This window comes from Ursus americanus, chromosome 35 (genome assembly GCF_024610735.1).
Source record: "Ursus americanus isolate L20-20 chromosome 35, mUrsAme1.1.p, whole genome shotgun sequence".
In the NCBI taxonomy this organism is placed as follows: Eukaryota; Metazoa; Chordata; class Mammalia; order Carnivora; family Ursidae; genus Ursus; species Ursus americanus.
Window position 1 is genome coordinate 11,904,213 of NC_142161.1, and position 17,363 is coordinate 11,921,575.

The following is a 17,363-nucleotide window of genomic DNA, read 5'->3' on the forward strand; positions in this document are numbered from 1 at the left end:
CTGTCCACCCTGGGACCTCTGGTACTGGACCACTTCTTCCTCCTTCAAATCTCCCCCATGGCCTTTCAATACACCATTTTCTTTCCATTCCCTGATCTCTCTAGCACAACCTTTTCCTCTCTTTCCCACCCTTATCTCATAAATAGTGGCTGTCTCTAGGACTCTGTCAGCAACCGTACTTCCTTTCCAGGCTACGTACTCTCCTGCAATCTACCCAAGTCTTCAGTGTCTACTTGTGTGGCAGTATTCTCAAACTGAATTCTGATTTACAAACTCATCTATTCCAAGGCCTACTTACAAATTTAGTTGTGCCTCAGGCTCATTAAATTTATCGTGTCCAAATTGAACTCTTCATCTTCCCCACCAAACACACTCCCCTTTCCTTATTCCATACCATTTTATTTTTATTTATTTATTTATTTATTTATTTATTTATTTATTTATTTTGAGAGAGAGAGAGCACGCGCATGCCTGAGTAGGGGTAGGGAGGAGGGGCAGAGGGAGAGAGAGAGAGAATCTTAAGCAGGCTCCATGCCCAGCACCGAGCCTGACATAAGCTTTGTTCTCACAACCCTGAGATCATGACCTGAGCCAAAATCAGGAACCAGATGCTTAACTGACTGAACCACCCAGGCAGTCCCCATTATTCCATATCTTTTAAAATAGCACCATCATCCACCTATTGCAGGAGCCAGAAAATGGAGTGTCACCCTCAACAACACAGTTTTGCTCACAGTACCCTGATATTTAGACAGTCATGAAATCTCAGAGACTCTACTTTCTGCTTCTAAAATCTGTCTGTACCACTCCCCTCCTACTGTCTGTCTGTCAGCTAATCTTTCGCTATTCAATATTTCTGGCCAGAATTATTACAATTCCCTCCTGATGCAGTCTCCTCACTTTACTGTCTAGCTGTGCCAATTTACACTTCACAATTCTACAGATATGTCTTTTTAGCATACAAACCTGCTTATATTACTTTGTTGCTTACAATTTCCAATAACTCCCATGGGTAAAACTCAAATCGCTTAGCCTGACACAAGGCTCTCTTGAATGGACCTCTCCCTGCTCTGTCTTCACCTCCTAGCATTCCCCTGTCAATGCTATGCAATTCTCGGAACTCATCATTCTCTCCCTATCTTCCTGGCTTTGCCTGGAATGTCTTTTCCTGGTTTTCTATGATGCTGAATTTTACTCACCCTTTAAGATTCATCCAAGCTTTTTCTTCTCCTGGAAGCCTTCTCTGACCACCTCCAGCCTATGTTAAATATCTCTTTGATATAAGTAGGAATTCAATGTAGCTAATGATCTATTCAGCTAGCTTTTAAAAAAAAAGGCAGAGTGGGGAAGAACAGGTGCTCATAAAATTATTAGAAGGATTAGAGGAACAGGCTCTCGGCTGAGTTTCCAGGAGGGACCCCCAGACTAACACTGCACAACTGGCCCACCAAGGGATCAGTGCATCTGTTGTGATCAGAACCCCAGAAAATAAGGAAGGTGCCACCACAATTCTTAGCTGCCTCTGCCATGATCCAGGTCAGCATGGTACCCAGGGATCTGGGAACTACACACTGGTACCACTGCCACTAAAAAACCCAAAACCACTACAACTGCCTATCAGTATAAAGAGTGGCAGTCGTAACAGGTGGCCACCTTCTTGCGGTGCTTACACACACATTCTAAGTACATGTGGGGAAATCGAGCTGCAAGGAAACTGGGAAGTGTAATCTTTAGTTTTCCCATCCCCAGCATGCAGAGAGGCAGGCTAGAAGGAGGGTGGACTAGAGCAGAGGGAGCCAGTATTCGTATCTGCCTCTCACTCCTTTGTGCTCTCATGCCATCACGTGCACAGTTCTGCAGTCCTACCTTCCACTCATGTTTTACTTAATTGCTTAATTATATTTCTGTCTCATCTGAACAGGCTGTCACCTTCTCGAAGGCAAAACTATTTTTGTTCATCTCTCATCTTGAAGTGCACCTGGCACACAGTAGGTTCTCAGTAAAGGTTTGTCAGTTGAGTGAATAAACAAGAAATTTTAGCATGACCTTGGAATTCTCCTTTAATCCACCAGCAGGCAGCTTCTATTAATTCTATCTTCAAAATACCCTCCCAAAGAGTTCTCGTCTTCTCATCATCTAGTACAACAACCTCATTATTAATTTCTATCCCTTCGTTCCATTCTGTGGTATAAACTCCATATCACTACCACATAATTTTCTAAAGCATGAATCTTCTCATATCACTCCCCTAAAAGCTTTCAGTGGCTTTTTCAATTAGGAAAAGTACAAATTCCTTAGCACAGCATTCAGAGTCTTCCTCCTTCTGTGCACAGTGTCTTTTTCAAGAAAGCTGCTCTGCAGTTCTAGAGCAGTGATGTTTATGCTGTGTTGCACAGGGCCCAGAGGCTCCACAGGGCTGTTTCTAGAGCCTCCGAAGGGCAGAGAGGGAGGCCACACAGATAAGGCTCTGATCCCCCATTTCACTTCAGGCACAGAAGCTCTGCTCAGTCTGCTCCAAGTATTGTGTTTCATGTAAGACAGTGTTGAGAAAAAGCTTACATTGCTGTGAGAAAAGAAAAAAAAATGCTTTAAAAGTCAGTTTCTAAAGGACTTTGTAGTGTGGGTATAGCAGTCATCCTAATGAATTACGTTTAATTATATGTGTGTGTGGTACTGCATCTGGCTCATTTTAAAATCCCGTATGTTTAACCCAATGGAAGCAGCAATAGCATTTGTCCATTTGGATTGAGGTGCTAGGGCTTAAAGAAGACATCATGGTAGTCATCAACTAATGCCGAGCTGTAAGGGAGCAGAGGGTTGGACTTCCTCTACTTCCTCAGAAAAACAAAAAGTCCGAATCAAAGGAAGTGTTACAGAGATGAAGTTTTTGATCCATTTGAACAACTGTCAGTTTGACCTAAGCAGTTGTGGACTCGCCTTGCAAAAGTCTCTCTGACAGCAGACTTATCTGCCATCAATGGCACATAAAGGATCTCACTGTGGGGCTGGCCATCCCACTAGGAGACCTTGCAGGTCCTTTGTTTTCAGTGCCTCCATGATCTTCTGTTGTAACCAATAGTAAGTCCCCACTGAGATTCCAGTTGGCTCAGTGTCCGGAATTCCGAGACTGTCTTATCAACAGTATTTTTCTTTTTAGTTGAAGGTGAGTTGGTTTGATACTTTTACATGATCTAAATTGTTGTTGTCTGTTTCTGACTAAGGCCAGTCTAGAACGGCACCCTGGAATTGAAGGGGTGTCAGATGGGGGAGCTGACACTGTCAACTGAAGCGATGTTGTTGGTGTTTTCTGATCACAGATTTGCTACGGCAGCACATTTAGAGGAAAATGTATAGCTTCTGCTCCTTAGTAGTAAAGTAAATTCACTTGACTGAGGCACTGGGTTGTGGGGGATTCTGTAATTGTCTCTATGGGTGGTCAACACCATTAGACATGAAGGGTTTACTCGGCCTCCTCTTTTACATTATACTTTTACTGCTGTTTGATTGAGTTTTCCCACTTGGAGAGTGGATAATGGTACATTTTATTACCAGAACAACTAACTTTTCACTAGAAACCAAGAAGATTACTCATTATTTCCACACCTTGGGATCTTTTGTGGGGTAGGTTGTGGAATGCATTGGCAGGCAAGACAAACAATGACCCCAGAACTGCCTCGGCAGGGAATCCTGACACAGTCTACAGTATTTAGAAACACTTGAAGAATTTGTTTGCTCACTTAACTGGACTAAATAACCTGTCTTTACTGGGAACGTTTTATCAGATGTAAAAGTATTAGATGTAGTTTAATAATTCTGTTGTATTAATATTACCCTAATTAATTCCTGAAGTCCTGGCTAATATCTTCAGAGAAGAATGGTTAGCACAATTAATTAATTGTGTTTCTTTTTGTCTTTCTTTACCCCAAGATGGTTGTTTGGTTGAAGGCTTATGGCATAGTATTTTTCTTTAATAAGAAAAAATATTTGATTTTATAAATCTCCTATGTCACATAAGGACACAAACTCAACCAATAAACTTCAAAGAACATTTCTTTGTATCAAGTTAAGATATTTCATGGGACGCTTGAGTGCCTCAGTTGGTTAAGCAGCTGCCTTCGGCTCAGGTCATGATCCCGGGGTCCTGGGATCAAGTCCCACATCGGGCTCCTTGCTCAGTGGGGAGCCTGCTTCTCCCTCTCACTCTGCCTGATGCTCCCCCTGCTTGTGCTCTCTCTCTCTCTCTCTCTCTGGCAAATAAATAAATAAAATCTTTAAAAAAAAATAAAAGGATATTTCCTCGATCACTTAGCCTTGTGTACTGAAAACTAAACAGAAGTATAATTTATGCATTATGTAATAGATATCAGTTACACCGACATGCATGCTAAGTACAGGGCTGGCCTACAGCACTGTACAGCTTACGATCACCAGAATATTTTCTTCTGTAGCTTAATCTGTCTTATATCCCTTGGCCTCTTGTACATATATGCATACATATCATGTCATGGATTTCTCCCTAATTCTGTTATGTTCTCTGCTGTTACTGCCAGTCGTTAAAGGGGCAAAGGAAAAATAACGGTATTTGAAATGCTAGCTCCTAAGATGGGTATTCTTTCAGATCCAGCCATTGATCTATTGCTAAAGATTCCCTTTTAAATTCTGGCAAAATCATTAGGTGTCTCATTTTCTTTAACCTGATGCTACATTAGCAAGATCGTTTGGTTATTCAGTGTTTGCAACACAGTGAATAAGAAAGGAATTTATATAATTGTCCACAGCTTAAACTAACAGGATTGAAAACCCAGATAGTATGTGTTACAAGCATATGGCCCATTTTCATGACTAATCACTGGAGATATGTAAATGGTGTCACCATAGAAGCAGCAGAAGGAAATATAAAAATAAGTGATATAATTATGTTTCAGAGGAGGAATAACCAATTATATTACACAGGATCAGCTCTAAAAAGAATCAAGAAACTTCTTGTGTGTGGCTAAGGATCAAACACTGCTTTATTTTATAGGCTCAAACAAATTCAGAAACCACAGTCCAGGATTAAAAGGACTGTCATAAGAGATGCAGAATGCTTAGCACAGACATAATCTTTGATGCAAATGTCACAGTTCTGAAAATCCCTGGTAGCACTGGGCAGCCTTTGAAATTTGGTTCATATGTTGAGCTTGTCAATATGCTATCCATTCTGCCAGAGGCTTAAAATTGGTTCTTTTCTTGGTTCACTTGGGGTGGGGGTGAGGGAATGCAAAATTTGTTGTTCATTCATTATACGTACAAGGCAACATCTGTTCTCTGTTCATTTTTTGTCTGCATTTCTCCCTTCAGAGTCTGTTAAATAAACAAAAAAATGAACTTTGTGGTTGAAATTTGCTAACCTAAAGGTGAAAATAGATAGGTAGGCATATTACCTGGGCTAACATTTAGCTAGAATGCACCAGCTGTCAAAACACTAAACCGTTCCGTTGGTTGGTCGATAGCCTCAATCCTGACACTCCCAAGTACTATTGGCTCTGGCTGCCTCAGCCCCTCATTGGGGACTCTGTAGGCCTTTCTATAATCTAGCAACTTAGGGGATAATGCCTGGTTCAGCAGGGTCTCCAGGACCCTGCCGGGGCAGTATGTTAAATATTTTGAATAGCATCTCTGCATATCACTAACTCTCTGGAAAGCAGACTTGCCATAAAAGACTGGAATGTTTCTACCCCTTCGAATTGAGCAGTACAACATTATCCAGTCAGGATCCTAGCAGGAAAGAGATGGCATACCCAAATGAAGAAAATCTGTTGAAAATCAACTTGTAAGGAAACTGTTTACAAAGATGAGGGCGGGGTGGTAGCTGGGGAGGGGACCCCAGGGGTCACACAATAAGCCAGGGTTAGAAGCAGTACAACCACCCTCACCCTGGGTTCCGTTGAAAGGAACGGGGTGGAAGTAATATAAAGAAGTCTGCCTTGAGGGAAGAGACCTTGGGTCAAGCATACAGGCAACCCCAAGCAGTCCTGAGGCAGTGATTCTGATTCGCCACAACTCTCAGAGGGCCCATCTCCTGTGAGCTCCCCATTGGCAGAACCCAGTGGGAAGCCAAGAGGCCCAAGAGCCCATGGACACGGTCTATGGGTTGTGCTTCCCGGGACAGGTCTCAGAGTGGAGAGGGGAGAGCCTGTCGGGAGGGGTGAAGGGAAGATACCCAGCCAACTATCTAACTGTTGTCCTTCTATGGAATTTTCAAAATAGTTCATATCCCACATGAAGTGTTCTTCAACAGGAAAAAATATGAGCGATTTAGATTATTTCTTTGAATTTATTACTTTAGAATAGGAAACGTAACTTTTTGTTTTGTTAACTAATTTCGTTCTCCAGGTTATGCTCATACCAAAGCCACACCTCTCAAATGGATTTTTCACAATCAGGTTTACACAAAATGTCAATATTAGAATCATAAAAAATAAAAAACAAACACCCAAATAGGTGTGCGATTGTTCAGCAGAGATTCCTGAAAATAAAATGACAGAAACTCAAACAGATGTAATTACTCCTGTTATGGGGCAGTATAATCAGTTATACTCAATAAGATTCAGTTGAATCCTTGTGATGTCTACAGGTGTGAAAATACACCTCTCTTAGCAACCCTGTGGGTAAAACACACTGTCTTAGAGAGGTCACAGTTATCTCCGACCAAACTGACTCATGTTCCTTCCCCATGCAAGAACAGATACTTATTATCTACATATTAAAGGATCAAAAGATAGATTATAGAACAAAGAGAAACTCTGCTTTTTTTTTTTTTTTTTTTTTTTTGCCTTTGTTTCTTTCCAGCTCCATCTCCAAAATGTTGAGCACACCATGGCCTTGATCAGAGTTGGATTTATGCTGCCTGCTGTTTGCCTCCAGGGTAAACTTTCTATTGCCCCTCACTTGACACTTTCAGATTTTAAGGAACCATCGACGTGGTGGAGTACCTGCATAGTTAGCCAACAGTGGTAGAAATGGTTTCCAAGGTATGGGAGAGCACAAATTCTGTGCCATGGTGATACAGTCAACTTGGAAGTGTTTCCACTGCCAATTCCATGAGGGACCCCTGGCCATGGTGGAATGCCTGGAGCAGTTTGTCCCGGTAGTAACAACCTTCATCCCACATTTGGTATCATGGGAGAGCTGAGTCTTAGATTTCAGTTAGGCAAATCACTTAAGCTCTTGCACATATTTGACTTTAGTGGACCTTTGTGAACAGTACTTAGCACAGTGGTGGCTTGCCCTGGTCAGAAGAACCACTTTCCTTTTAGCCAAAGTTCTGAATGGCCGTTTTTACTCCTTTGTCAGCTGCAGCTTTTGCACTCATGATGATGTCAGCAATCCTTGGCACTGAACTAAGGAAATTATAATGTTGTTACTGCTTAAGGATATTATCTAATGCAAAAATATACAAACAGCTTTGTATCTGGATAAGGATTCCATCCAAACGGAAGAGAAAGGAATGAGATTTAAAGTTCTTTGAGTATTGAGGGTTTTTGTTTTGTCTTGTTTTGTTTTTTGTAATTGTATGCCTCAAGTGGGTAGCCAGAAATTTGGATAATGAAAACATAACAGGGAATTTCAAGTTTAAATATTTGTTAAGGGTCTACTGAGTGCCCAGCAGTGTTCCAGGTACTGACATAGTGATGGAATATGATGTCTACCTTGGCCTTCAGAAGCTCATGGTCTAATAGGAGAGTACATTTAGACTTAGGAGCACAAGGGGTACATAGTAGGGAGTATTTATTTATTTATTATTTAATTTTTAAATTTAAATTCAGTTTAGTTAACATATAGTGTATTATTAATTTCAGGGGTAAAATTTAGTGATTCATCAGTTGTATATAACATCCAGTGCTCATTACATTAACTGCCCTCCTTAATGCCCATCACCCAGTTACCCCACCCCCCACCTGCCTCCCCTCCAGCAACCCTCAGTTTGTTTCCTATAGTTAAGAGTCTCTTACGGTTTGTCTCCCTCTCAGTTTTTATCTTATTTTTCCTTCCCTTCCCCTATGTCCATCTGTTTTGTTTCTTAAATTCCACATATGAGTGAAATCATATGGTATTTGTCTTTCTCTGACCAATTTATTATTCCGCTTAGGACAATACTCTCTAGTTCTGACCACATCATTGGAAATGACAAGATTTCATTCTTTTTGATGGCTGAGTAATATTCCATTGTGCCTATGTACCATACCCTTTTTATCCATTCATTTGTTGATGGACATCTGGGCTCTTTCCATAGTTTGGCCATTGTGGACATTGCTGCTATAAACATTGGGGTGCAGGTGCCCCTTTGAATCAGTATTTTTGTATCATTTGGATAAATACCTAGTAGTGCAACTGCTAGGTCCTAGGGTAGTTCTATTTTTAACTTTTTGAGTAAACTCCATACTGTTTTCCAGAGTGGCTGCCCAGTTTGCATTTCCACCAACAGTGTAAGAGGGATCCCCTTTCTCCCCATCCTTGCCAACATCTGTTGTTTCCTGACTTGTTAATTTTAGCCATTCTGACCTGTGTGAGGTGGTATCTCACTGTGGTTTTGATTTGTATTTCAGAAGGGACTATTCAGCTGTTAGAGGGAGAGGTGGAAACAGGGAAGAGGTGACATCTGAGCTGGACTTTGAAAGACAAATTCTAAGCAGAGGAAAAAACTGGGCAAAGGCATGGGATGTGAAAAACAATATGGTGGGTTTGAACAGGCATGGTTGGGAGGATGTGTCTGGAGGGGGAGTGGAGACTTGTGGAGGGCCTGGTGCTAGGAGCTTGAATTTTATCCAGTGAGCAGTGGGGAGCTATTACAGGACCTCAGACCAGGCAGGGATGTGGTCAGATTAGCATTTTAGAACCAGCAGCCTCATGTGGGTATGAGGGATGAACTAAATGTATATCGGACCTTAGCATATATGAGATAGCTTTCAAATTTGCTTTCATTTCAATTAACGGTGAAATTAATTGTATATCAGAGTCCTGTCAGTCGTCAGAAGTCACATCAGTTATTTTAATAGGGAGAATGTAATACACAGAACTCTTAACTGGGTGTTGAAGAAAAGACAATACATTAAGGTATCCTGATGGTAGTAAGTGAAGGAAGCAGCTGCCAGCCCCAGGGCTAGAGGAGCAGGGAAAGAGGGCAGCATTTTTAAAACGTAGATTTGGGGGGGGGGGGTCACGTACCATGAGGCTGGTTCTGTGAGTATTGGAAAAACTGCCAACTAGAATCACCTGCTGCTACTGGAATGACGGGCCACCCCAGGTGCAGCTCTAAGACGGGGGAGGTGCTGGTAAATAGGAAGCAAACAGCAAGCACACAGCAGAGAGCGGGCCCCTTCTTCCCTCTGCGGTCTGGCGGGCTCCATCCAGCACCCCTCCCTGGCACAGCCTAACAGCAGCAGGCCCACAGAGCCCCGGCCCCCACCTGCCAGATGGAGCAAAGAGGGGCGAATTTGGAGCTATTTATTATAGCTTAATAATGAGCACAAATGCCGTTACCGCAGGACCGTGGGTACCAGGGGATGGGAAGAAACCGGCAGACATCCTAGAAGCTAAACATTTCCTGAAACATTAGCAGGTAATCATTCACCTTTTAGGTTTATGTTCATAATGACCTATGGGTGCTATTAGCTCTCTTTGTGATGTCTAATTCACATTTTCTTTAATGTCTTGGGACCTACTGCTTTTCCTCTAACACCTCCCACCTCAAGTCTCTTATCCTGCAGACCCTGGACCTTTAGGGAATAGACGAGTGGGCCCAGGCACATCAAAAGGTGGGCAATGCTATCTTGGTCCTACAGCCTCATGCTTATCTTCTCCGATAATCTGAGATTCTCTGAGAATTCTCAGATAATCCTCAGAGAACCTGAGATTTTCTGATAATCTCGGATTATCTGAGGCATGTATGTCATTGATAGAAAAATTGTGCTTCCTTTACTGTCCCTGCTGATATTTTGCTTAGGGCCTTGCTCGTTGTGGGCATTTGTACTTGCTTATAGAATTGAATTCAGGAGTCTTGATCACGTGAATTAAACATCTGATTATGCACGGCTGGTATTTGTCTCCAGTTGGTTTCTCTGTGTGTAAGTCTTGCCTCACCCACTAGATGACAGTGTTCTCGAGGGCAAATCCATGCGGTGGGAGAACATGAAGACTTGTAGTCCGCGGACTCTAATGCATTATTAAATAATTTAAGTAAGTTACTTAATCTCTCTAAGCCTTAGTTGCCTCATCTGCAAAATAGGGCACAGTATTTATTTTCACGGGGTTGTGATGGTGAAATAAAATGGTATCATAACAGAGAGCCTGGTACTTAATAGGTGTTTAATAATTTACTTCCCTTCTCTGCCCTTTATTTTGTGTCTCTTCCACCATTTCTCATTACGCTAGGAATGCAGTAACCTGGGTGACCTGATGGAACAAAATAGAGAAGTTGTGGAATCCTTTTAGGAGAGAATCTGAAATGTCTTTATGCAATTTCCCTCTTCCCCAGGCATCTAGAACATCGGGTACACCGGTAACAATTTGAAAAACGATATAATGGCTGGAAGTTATTTCTAAAGAGGAAGGTCGTCTTCAGTGTGTGTAGACATGAGCAGCCGGATACTGTGTCAGAACAATAGCTATTCATTGTGTCGGTTTCAAAGCTGGCACCGGCAAGCTAGTATTCTAGTGTTGTTCCCACACACACAGATCTTGAGCAAAATTTCCATGACCCGATGGATTGGTGTAAACAATTCATTGCAAGAGCTTTTTACATCTATCCCCATGTCACTCATTTAAACACTCAAGACTTTTCAGGGAATCTTGAAAGCACAGCTTAAGAATTTCTTTTTTTTTTTTTTTTTTTTTTTTTTTAACAAATGTTCATCACCCTCTGTGTTTTGTTGTTGAGGACACAAACAGCTCTCTTCCTTCCACCAGAGCTGTAGATGGGAGATCCGGCTGTCAGATATCATAGGTTAAGGGGGAAGTCCTTTAAAGGCACCAAAGCGTTAACAGGCTGGCCAGGGCTGCTAGAGGTCTTGACTCCTGGACCAAAGAATAATGACAGGCTTTTTATTTTTAAGTAGTGGTTAGCATTTGATAGCCCTTCATATTTGCAGTGACCTTTACAACTATTTGTTATTAGTTATTCCTCCCAGCGGCTCTTTGAACTAAATGACAAAACTATTTTTACTCAAATCCACCCACTCCCTCCCCTTCCAGTCCAGTCACAAGACTGGTGGGGTTCTCTGTACCTCACGCTGACGTTTCCTCACGAGCAACGATCTCTGTGATAAAGAATATGTTCAAGTCAAAACAAATAAAATACAGTGCATTTTAATATATTCGGTGCAAGTTAGATCCTGTCGCTCCTCTACTTTAAACCCCACAACAGTTCCTCGTCTTACTTGCTATAAAAGCCTGGCAGACCTGGCACCCTTCCCTCACTGTTTGGACCTTACCTCCTACTCCTCGCCTAACCCTGCCCCAGTCACACGGGCCTCCCTGCATCTCCTCCACTCAGGCAAGGCTCTTGTCCCAGCCTTTTCATGGGGGTGTCCTCTGCCTCACATGTTTTCCCTTCAGACACCTACATGACTGACTCTTCCTTTAGCCTTTGCTTAAGTATCGCCTTCTCAAAGAGGTCTCCCCTGCCAGCCTAATTTAAAACTGCAACTGTGACCGAGTACTTAAAGCCTTCTAATATACCACCTAGTTTATTCAGCTATTAGGTTTACTGTTTATTTTCTCTCCCCCCATAAGACTGTAAAATCCACAAAGGTAAGGATCTTTGTCTGTTTAGCTCCCTACAATACACCCAGCACCTGGAACAATGCACACAGAAGGCATGTAATAAATATTTGTTGAATGGACAAATGCTACTCCTCTGAAGGCCGTTGTCATGAAATTTGACCTACAGACTTAGAATGTGTCTCGATATGTGGTTTATCTTTATATTCCTTAGCCATAGTTCCTATGCTTATTTTCCACTTGTAACAACTCATTTTGATAGCAATTCTGTAGAGATAAATGAAACACACAGGATCTTAAGGTTGCAGGGAAGCCTAATATCTCAGTGTGGTGGCATAGGAAAGACTTTATGGGTATTGTAGCCCACTCATCTGTTCTCATCCCATCAACGGCATCGCCACGTGGCTTTGCATCTCCCTTTCCATCTTTACAGGCGGTAGATTGGCGCATTGGTGAAAAGGATAGGCTCCGCGATCAAGCGCCTCTATCAGCTAATTCTCGTTCCTTCAGTGTCTACCATGAACAAGGTATTTTAGCTTCTCCCAGCCTCAGTGTCCTGTAAAATGGTGATGAAAATCATCTCTATCTCATAGGGTTTTGTGAAGATTAATGAACTATGGCACGTAAAGTGTTTGGCATATGATCAGTGTCAAATCAATACGAGCTGTTATTATTAATTCTGGTTTTTAGAAAGTCCTGAATGTTGAGTTTAATCAAGTCTTGTTTACGATTTGTATATGATTGATGTTACATTCTTCACCAGTTTGGGGGAGGGGTGCTACAAAGAATAGATATATCTCCGCCCCCCCCCCCCCCCCCGCCAATCAGTTGTCAGAACACCTTCCTGCTCACATTAGTAGGGATTCCAAAATTTCTCTCATAAGGCCCCAGCCACCTCCCACCTCTTCTAAACATCCACGAACACCAAGAACACCCTGGTCTTCATTCATTCCAAAGGGTCAGTCTTGGGTTTGAGTGGTCTGCAGTGTTGTTATAAATTGGCTCCACACAGTCCAACACCATTTCCCCCACTGCTGCAGAGTCCCTTGTTGCCTAGAGCCTCCACAGACTGCATGTGCTTGGGCTCCAAGATGACAACTCTCTTAGTTTATAGTCCTCGATAGTCATTGTACCCCCATCACACCCGGATCCAGGTTTCCAGTCTCAGCCATAGCCTGTGCTGGAACCAGCCTCCTCCAGCTCTCTCGAGGATTACTGTGCATCCCTGCTGGTGACCAAGACCTTCAGTCCAGACTGCCCCTTTCCTCATGGTGAATTTGGGGGACCCCTTTGGGGTCTTTGAGAACCCCAGAGGGCTTCTGACAGGGTTTATCCTATCAGGGAGACTCTTGAGCTTCTGTGCGTTCCCAGCTCTCATCAGAGACCAGCTCTGCATAACAAGGGGTACTACACATGCAGGCTTTGTCGCACTCTAAGAACCTTTACTACTTTCTCTCTCTAGAGCCACAGGGCATGGCATCTCACAGCATCATAAGAACCACTTAATGACTTTTCCTAGAAGGTGGGGGATAGGTATCTGCTTAGGCAGAAAAGTCACTGGCATTACCTAGCTAACTAATCTAAGGTTGCGTTCTACCCAATACCGCATTATACTTATATTCTCTGAATCTGGTTCTACTTCTTGAAGTCAGTATAAGCCTCTCTTCTTCCCTATGACAGACCTTCACCACTAGGAAGTAATTAGGCAGGCCCCTCAGATTCTTTTCTTCTCTAGTGTTTCCCCAAATTACAGCGTGATCTTAGGTATGTTTTCTCAACAGTAATAGCAGATGCTTATTGAGCTTTCTATATGCCAGGCACTGTGCTAAGTGCTCTCATGTATTAACTAATTTAATCTTCAAGCCACCCCATGAGATAGCCCCCTTTTGTAGATGAGGGAACTGAAGGAAAGCTTAGTAGCATGGCCAAGGTTGTGGATAGCCTCCAGGACTTCAGCTCTGGCTGTCTGGCTCTGGAGCCCAGTGACGCAGTGCTGTTTCCCTAATTCAATTTCATGAGTTTAATTCTTTCATGAATTCAATTCAGCTCTCTAAATCAGAGATAATACTTATCTCAGAATATCATGGTAAGGATTAGATGTGATAAAGTATGATAAAGTGTTAATGCAGTAGCTCCACTAGTACTCAAAAATATGTTCGTTTGTCACCTTTTCCCTTCCATTCAAATCAACTCCTAGTTCAACTCCACATTTTTGAAAGTGCCTGACACGAAGTGGGTACTCAGTGGGTGGTAACTACTCCTATTGTTACTGTGTGTTTCGAAGTCCCCTCCCTATCCAGATTGTTCTCTTCTAACTCATTTAGATCTTGATTGTGGGACTCAGAGCTGCATATAATAAACCAGGTGGGCTGGAATAAAGCGGAGTGGAAAGGGACAGTCACTTTCCACAGGGAGGGAGGTACTTATGCAAATTAAGTCCTATTACCTGCAGTCATTACTTTTTTAGGCAGTCATTTAAACTGTCAGTAAGTATTGAAATTGCTGCCAGTCACATCCTTGAGTCTCTTAGGCATGCACTGATCCTCACCTCACTTGGCTTGTCCTTGGATAACTGATTGTTTCTTTTCCAAAAATGTCCTCCCCGCCCCCCCCCCCCCCGATTTCTTAAATACTACATGTCTGTTGGGGAAGCTTTGAAAAATGCAGAAGAAATCACAAAGAAGGAAATTAAAGTCATCATGAATAGCATGATCTAGAGATAATCACTATTAATATCTGCATATGTATCTTTCCAGTATATGTGTGGGTGTATTTCTTTTTTATAAAATCAGGATCACACCGTTCAGAATATATTCTGAGTCTGCCACCTTTTACCATTTTCTCCCAGACTAAGACACCATCATCTCTTTCTTAAAATATTATGAAACTGGGCCACTCATGTGGCTTAGTCAGTTGAGCATCTGACTCTTAATTTCAACTCAGGTCATGATCTTAGGGTCAAGGGATTGAACCCCACATGGGGCTCCAAGCTCAGCATGGAGTCTGCTGGAGATTCTCTCTCTCCCTCTCCCTCTGCCCCTCCTTCCACTTGTAATCTCTCTCTCTCAAATGGATAAAATCTTTTTTAAAAAATGCCACAAAACTATTAGAGTACTATCCCCCCAGACTGATTTCCCTAATTCCATTCTTACTCCTCTTCAGCATATTCTTCAAAAAGTAGCCGATGTGATCACTTAAAATCATAACTTTCTCCTCCTCACAACCCTCCGGTGGCTCCCCATACTTCTCCTGGATGGTAGGATGGCACATGCTGAAGCCTCTCTAACCTCAGTTAACCTCTCTGCAGCATGCCCACTGGGCTCCCGCCTCACGTACTTGCTTCCAGCCCCCGCCTTTTCCGCTTTAGGGCCTTTGCTCTTCCCAGCACTACATGGCTCAGCCCCTCATTTCAGTCCCTGGTCCTCAGAGACCACCTTCCCAGAGTACCTCTCTTTCTACCACCTCTTCTCCCTTACCCTGACTCATTTTCTCTATAGCCTTCATCATTCTTCTGTAATTTATCATAAATAGTTCGTCTTTCAGCTTTCATCTTGCAGGGTCCCACCATTTCAGCCTGCCAGAAGTGGTTGGCATCCTGGTAACTCCTATAATCAGACACTCTTCTAAGTCCCTTTATGCATACCAGTTTAATCAACCTCATCTAGTGAGGTCGGTACAATTATTATCCCCATTTTCTAGATGGGAAAATTGAGTCAGAGAGTATACATACCTTCCTTAACATCACACGACTAGTAAGGACTGGAGCTGGGATCCAAACACAGGCTCCCTGCTTCCACAGCTGGGCTCTTAACCCCTCCTCCACCCACTGGCTGCCTCCTGGTCTTTCTCCCAGCAGATGTCAGTAAACTTCCTTGTCCTGAAAGTCAAGATCGCCAGCTGAACAGAGAGGTACTGAAGACTGTGTCAAGTGCCATTAAAATCCGTCTCCAGATTTATGCAAGCCTGTTCTCCAGTCCTCTTTGGGGATTATAGCTGAGCCATTCTGAGTTCTCCCAACTGTCCTATCGTGGAGCCTTTCTCCCCACCTGGTTCACGAGGAAATTGCGTGGCCTTGTTTCTTACCGTTTCCTAACTCTACAACACCTGTGGCGCACTGTTACCATCTGAGGAACCCCGTGTGAGAGATGAGGTTGGTCTGACCAGTATTCATCTTCCTGGGTCAACACGAGGTATCTAATCTCTGCTAAAATTTTGCTAAAAGTGACTGTTACTAAAATGGGGACATTTGTCTCTCTGCAAGTTTCTGGAAGTTCTACCATGCCTCATAAACTCTCATGTATTACCTCATTGCCAGTTTTTTCAGACATCATTATCATGAATTCATGTTCTTTTAGGGTACTAGGGCTGTTTACTTTGCTGTCCCCACTGCAGTGAGTATTTGGGTGCATGAATGGATGGCTCTGAGATATAATTCATGGGAGCCTGGAGACTTAAAGGCAGCAGCCAGGAGCTCTCTTCCTATCTCCTTATATCTCAGACTTTAATTTCCTCTTGGCCATGTTTTGCTCTCCTTTCTGGCTTGCAGATCTTCTTGATAGAGAAGATGGGAACGAACTAGGAATTGGGTAATTCTGTTTCACTCTATCACCTCTAAGTTAACTGCGTCATCTGCCCCAAGCAGTAGGCCAACCCTTCTCTCTCTCTCTCTCTCTCTCTCTCTCTCTCTCTCTCTTTTTTTCTTGTTCTGAGCATACCGGGCGGTTCTTATTGTTCTATGTATGCATAAGTCCCAGCGCCCAGCCTCCTTCTGCCCTAACTTGATTCTTCATTTCATGCCATTCCTTTCTATCTGCTCATGGTTGCAAATTCCTCCTTCCTGCCTTTGTATGTATCCTTATAAAATATAAGCTAATTAGAGACACAGTGATTTCTTTGGATCATTTCCTCTCTTCTTCCTCTCTGAAATTATGTACTAGTAGATAGTCAGAATTATATTATGTGGAGTCTCTGATACTTCTAGAGGCAATTTCTATATGATTAGAGTCTCTGACCATGGGACCAAAGAGCATCTAGCCTAGCACCTTACATATAGGAGGACTGCAGTCACGGTGGTAACAACAACAATAGGAGGTCTTTATTTGACCTTATTCAGGCATCGTGCTAGAGGCTTTTATATACTTTACTTCGTTGAATTTTCACAGTCAACATTGAAGGTAGGTCCTATTACTCGTGATCCTACTGGGGAACCTGAGATACAGGGAAGTGATGTCTGCATAGCTGTGAGGGCAGAGTCAGGAGCCTGACTCAGGTCTGTCCAGATTCCTGAGTGTGCACTTTAACCTCCACGGTATGCTGCCCTCTGAGTTTAAGTCCACTGACTCACCCCTTCTCTCTGGACCTGTGGGGGTTGTGCTTGCTTACGGTTTCAGGAATACAAAATGCTCATATTCCCTTCTTTGGCTCTGACAAATCATATGATGGCAAGGTTCCTTTTCTCTCCAAGTGCCAGTCACCTCCACGCTGTCATCCATGTAGTTCTCCCTCATTGGCCAAAAATAGGTCCTTCTGGCATATGAGATTGTCGTCAGAGCAAGGCTTGAATGAATTAGATGCTCTGCTTCTGGCAGAGTAGGGCTCCGAAC